At 38.3% G+C, this 6089-nt stretch overlaps 1 long non-coding RNA gene across 3 annotated transcripts in view; it reads right to left on the reverse strand.

The window, feature by feature from the left end:
• LOC115072367 overlaps nt 1-6089 on the reverse strand; it is a 27759-nt gene that overhangs the window by 5139 nt on the left and 16531 nt on the right. For 2 of the 3 annotated variants that reach the window (XR_003851410.1, XR_003851409.1), the window contains exons 5-6: nt 2445-2612; nt 1496-1862 (exon numbers count right to left, since the gene is read on the reverse strand). The exons of the other annotated variant lie outside the window; for it this stretch is intronic. This is a non-coding gene — a long non-coding RNA (uncharacterized LOC115072367). The remainder of the gene's footprint in view (nt 1-1495; nt 1863-2444; nt 2613-6089) is intronic. 3 annotated transcript variants of the gene reach the window in all.

A 6089-nucleotide genomic window follows, 5' to 3' on the forward strand; every position in this document is an offset into this window, starting at 1 on the left:
ATGACCTCTACTCCCCCCGCCACTCCCCCGTTGTGAGTGTACACACACACACACACACATACACACACAGACATACACACACCACATGAAAGAAAGAGTACATATGTATAGCTGAAGGCTATATAACAAAAAACACTGGAGAAATCTCTCTTCTTATTATTGGTCAGGGTAGTCCAAGAGACTCCCAAAATAACACAGACTTTGCAACAGCCCTTAATTGACTCATGGAACTTGAACGTAAGAGCCTATGGCTGAAGACAGGACACATGCTTCTAACACAGGACTTACTGAGGTTTTTTTAAATGTGCTACGCCATATTTTTAACCTACTCTATACTTCTTTTACCCGACTGAGCATGTATACAGAGCTCATTGGACTTAATCTGATAATTTCATAAATGGAAGTAAATTTAATTAAATTTCTGAATTTTACAGTTTCAAGAATAACTCCAGACCCATCTCATTACTGAGTACCACAATCATTAATATTATTTATAGCTTAGGGACACAAAACTCTTAGATTTTCAGAAATGAGTAATGGCAAACTACTATTTAACATAAATTTGTTTTGAATTCTACATTAGAGACTCAAATGAGTTATAAATGTGAAATTAATTTGGAGAAGTTTCAAAGTTGTGTCAGGTGGTTATAATGGAGTACTTCTATCATGAAAACTCGAATTATCAAAACAACTTTACAGCAACAAAAAGCAGAGACAAGTGTGTGCAAACGCTCACATTTAGACCGTGACACTGTGGACACTCAGAAGAGTGGTGCGTGCACTGAACACATACCTCTCTGGTGAATGCGAGGGAAGAGCAGGAACATCATCAGCAAGGTCAGCAACTAGGAACCCAGGACAGCTCTAGCTGTGTGTCTCAATATTTCACTAGAAAATTAGTTTAAGCACTAAAATGCTTCCATTTTGGGGGGTCTTTTTGAGATAGGGTCTCCCTGTAGCCCAAGCTGGCCTGGAACTCACTATGTAGACCAAGCTGGCCTTGAACTCAAAGAGAACTGCCTGTCTCTGCCTCCTGAGCGATGGGATCAAAGGTGTGCACAACCACACCCAGGTATACAAGCATTTTTGAAAGTCCAAAAAATACAAAATAAAAAAAAAGAGAGATGATCCCATATCTCAGTTCCAAGAGAATATATCATTTAATGTTTTGAGACTATCCTTTCCAAATGGCTGCCTTGCCTGTTCTCGGCCTTCTCCCTGCTCTCTCCTCTTCTACTTCCTCCTCTGCTGCCTCCTTCTCCTTCTTTTTCATGTTAGTGTTGGAGAAATGAAGTCAATTGCATTTTTTTATTTGCTTCTACATAAATTTGGACCAGTCTTAAATATAAGGATTTTCAATGTATTGTTTCTTCTAGAGTATTTTCTCTCTCTCGCTCCCCGCCCCCACCACCCATCTACTTTGTTCTGTTTGCTATTTGCTAAGAATCAAGGAGGGGATGTGACTAGGGTTACTCTGTATAATTGGGGAGGTTACCATGTAGAGTACAGCAGTCATTTATGGTCTTCTGAGTCACCATAGCTCTGGTAGGTGAGTTATAATGTCTTCACAGTTGGGGACAGGCTTCATTTTTCTTAGTTCAGTTCTTCATTTCCATTGAAGAGACTAAACACTGGGTGGATGGCCGGACTGAGGAAAAATGATGCTTCCTTTTCCAACGACTAGCCCTGTTTCTGCTCATGGGATGGAGACTCTGCCCTGGGTGAGTCCCTTGAGAACATTGGGCCCTGGTGGTCATCTCTACTCCAGCTCAAAATGCATCTATATCCTGTCCCAACCCAGGCCCAAAGCCTGTGTAGAAATAGGTCATAAAACAGGAAGTCCCAAGGTTTTCCTGAATTTCCTGCACAAAAAATACAAGAAGGTGAAGTCTAATTGAGGCAAAGTAGAAAGACAGAAAAAATTATGAGGAAATAGGAAGAAAAAATTAGCACCTTGCTCCAGAATTTGGTTGGGCACTTGAAATTTTAATACACTGATAAGACAAAATTGCATATGTGCAGAGATAGTACTTGTATATCGACAGACATCTCAAACAAGCTTGTTAAAAATAACGAACTATGCTTCTGTAGGGATAGAATGGGTATGGCCTTAAGTTTAACTGTGTCAGCCTCCTCTCTCATTCCTAAATCTGAAGAGTACACCTCATAAAATTACCTTGCCATTTCATTTATGAAAGGAAATGTTTAAGATGAGGAAAATAAGTAAAGAAGCTCAAGTTCCTATATTTTTACTTAATTTTTAAACTTTAATTAAATTTCAAGCTTTCTTCTATCTTCAGATCTTGTAAACTGTATCTTTTGACTAATGAAAATTAGAAAGCTCATAACACAGTCATTATAAACACATAAGTGTATCTCTCTCAACACCCATACTGACATCTAGAGCCTATGTCCCCTCTATTTAACTTAATAAACTCACTAACCTCTGTTCACTTTGGCTTATCTTGAAATTCCTTTCTACAGTGCAAGCACAGATCCAGCTATGACTATGTGGAGATCCTGAAGGAGAAAGGGGATTCTCAGATTGATGGGCACAGCGTGGAGCTTCCATCTGCTGCTGACTTAAGGGCACCCTGAAGGCAATGGAGGCTCTGTTGAAAAGAAGGTAAAAGGAAACTGGTAGTCTCTTAGCAATCTGGCAAACCATAGCCAGCACATGAGGAAAGGAAACCTTGAAAATAAATAGCCTAGGTGATGCCTGAGGAGGATCAGAAATATCAAACTCTGATATCAGTATGTGTCCCATAAAGGAACCCAAATTTAATTGAGTCAGTCTTTGGGGAAATTTAGACCAAAGGGCAGTGCTAAAAAACAGTGGAATAATCAGCAACAAGTGATGAGGCTTTAGAGTTTGTTGTCCTGAGACATTCAGAGTCTGTTAGTTTGCTGACTTATGAAGATGACTCTGCCCATACCCTACTCTAAGCCTGCTGTAGAACACAGCAGGGCTCATATGAAGGGGAAAGAAAATGAGAATAGACTTCACTAGAATAATTCAGCCAGTCATTAAACAAATGAGCAAATAAATAAATAATAATATATACATGAGCTGTATAACAAACGAGGAGAAATTAAGCTGTGCTGACTTCAGGGTCTCATTTCTACTGGCTAGAGTTCATAGTGCTGGAAGGTGCTATGAATGCCACCAGAAAGAAAAATAATCATCTGTGAATCCTGTGGACTACAACAACTGGTCTGGTACAGTATGTCCCCTGGTGCAATAGTGGTACAAATATTATAGGAGTAAATAACTACTCTCTCATTGGATTTAACGTCTGCTTCATAGGATGGAGCCCATATCTAGCACTGATATCAAGCTTAGGAACCTTCAGCTAGACATGTCAAAGGACATGGGAGAGAGCCTAATACTAGTTTTCTACTAAATAGCTACAGTATTAAACTGGCTTCTAATATCTTATTGCCAAACCCAGAGATTAATGAATCTTTCAACTCTCACCAGAAAAAACTTTCTTATGTAGCAAATGATAATTAGCACAGAACCCACAAATGGTCAATGTGCAGAGAACAGAGAACAAAAGGCCACAGAGTGTGTATCCCTGAGTAGGACACCTATATCAAACTTCTGCCTCCCAAAGTTCAGAGATCATTGTGGAAGAGGAGGAAAAGTGATTGTAAGAATCATGTGGTGATTGACCACAAGGAAATAGACTTTTCCAGACTGTCAGTTACTCCTATGAGCTCACAGCGATGGTGATGTCATGCACAAATCCCATGCAAGCTCAAACCAGACAAAAATCCCAATATAGACAGGGGAAAGATGGTGGTAGAAATACAACCTAACCTAAGAAACAACTGGAAGCTGCTGGCTTCTGGGAAGCTGAGCAATACCTTGCGAGGATGAGACTCTTGATAGGTTAATCCATCTCCAGTGGATGAACCCACACTGAAGAATATTTGGGGGAACAAATTTGACTTATAATTATATATAATAAGATATATCTATACATATATATATAATAGAGTATATCAAATTAAATTAGGAGTGGGGAATAAATGGGGGTGCTGATGGGGAATCTACCATCAAAATACACTGTTTGAAAGTCTCAAAAATTCAATACACATGTTTAAAAATTTTTAAAAAGCAGCTGCCTTCCTGTGGCCTAACAATAGCCTCTGATTTATGGTCCTAACCAGTACCCACCTCCTCCAGGATGTTTGTCAGTTACCCCTGACAAACTGTTGAACTAAATCATGGAATGTAAAACTTCCTGTTGTTCCTAAAATGTTATAAAAAGTCAGATTTCTCCCATGTTCTGGGGATGAGTCTGAGACTCCTCAGGTTCTGTGGGGGAGCTCTTTCTGGATGATACTCTGAAGAAGCTCCTCTTCCCACCCCCATCCCAGCATCCCTTTCATGGCCACTATAACTTTTTCTCCCCCTATCTCTCATTCTCACTCTTAATGAAGCTTCTCTCCAACCATTAAACAGAAGCCTCTCCTTCCCTTTAAGGCCTCATCATGTTTAGATCTCCAGAAACTGTATTTTTTCTGTCTAATGCTCACTCTCTCCAACCTTTCATCTGACAAACCTCACACACATGAAAGAAATTATGTGTAATGTGTCATTTTTCTTTCTGAACCAACTGCTACCACTCTTGTTAGTGTAAACTGCGTCAAATTTGATGAGAAACCAGAAACTAAACAGAAAATAATTCAACAGACTCCAAGTAGGCAAATTTATGTACACACACACACACACACACACACACAGAGAGAGAGAGAGAGACTGACACATACCCCTCATACAAAAATGCTTATTAATAAAAACACAAGTAGAAATCTAGAAAACAGTAAGAAATAAAGACTTCATTTATAAGGAAGTACTGATAAAATTGATGGTTTGATTCTTCACCAAAAATGACAGAGGTTAAAATACCATGAGGTAGTCTATTCAATGTGGTAAAAGGAAACAACAAAGAAACAAATGCAGAATACTGTCAACTGAGAATCTGGGTTCCAGCTAGTCTGCATTTCAGATGCCGTGATAAGATAAGGATATAATTTAATTTTGAGCTCTAACATAAGAAACGATGTTTGTCAATAACAGCGTGAGGTTGAGAGTGAAGTCATACTGGGCTAAGTCAGGCTGGCAGCCTGAATGTAAGGAGACAAATAGACTAGAAAGGCTATTTAATAAGATCAATATAACAACAGCTACAAACACTTGCTCTCTTTCTGTTTTCACCTTAACAGATAAATAAGGACTGATTATAAACATATATATTTATATTTGTTTTATACATAGTTGCAAAATACATAACAATAATGCCAATCGAAGAAAAGAAGGTGGGGCTGGAGAGATGGCTCAGCAGTTAGGAGCACTGGCTGCTCTTGCAGAGGATCCGGGTTCGATTCTCAACACCCACATGGCAGCTAACTGTCCGTAACTGCGGTTCAAGGACGTCCAACACCCTCTTCTTTTTCCCATGGGCATTGCACAACATGGGTGCACTTACATACATGCAGGCAAAACACTCATACATATAAAATAAATAATAAATAAGCAAATAATATTTTAAAAAGAAGAGAAGGTGAGCAAAGCTGAGTGGAAGTGACACAATTGACTCAGCTAAGACCTTACACCCTGAAAGAGATTCTCACAAGCCATGATAGACACATTCCCTTCTAGAGGAGAGTTAGTGGATGGCTCAGAGGAAGAACGACTGTCTAGCATGTTTGAGGTCTGGGGTTTGTTACTCTGCACTGCGTAAATAAATGATCAAATTAATATGTTAATCATACCTGAACTACTAAAGCAACCATTTAAAAAACATTATCGTTAACATACCAAATAATATATTTGGAACATATACTTAATGCAAAAGTATGCAGTAAGTGAATAGAGAAATAAAAATTGCTTGTAAAAACAAGACTTCAATGCAAACTATACATAACATTAAATGAAAATGAACAAAACAACCCAATAAGACCAGATTAAAAGAGATTCAGAGCAAAGGTCACTATAGTTTAAATTTAAAAAAATGTCATTAATGAACTAAAATATAATAATTTTAATATATTATGAATTTTAATATATTTAATATATT

The sequence above is a fragment of the Nannospalax galili genome, unplaced genomic scaffold (genome assembly GCF_000622305.1).
Source record: "Nannospalax galili isolate Female #2095 unplaced genomic scaffold, S.galili_v1.0 scaffold1562, whole genome shotgun sequence".
Taxonomy (NCBI): domain Eukaryota; kingdom Metazoa; phylum Chordata; class Mammalia; order Rodentia; family Spalacidae; genus Nannospalax; species Nannospalax galili.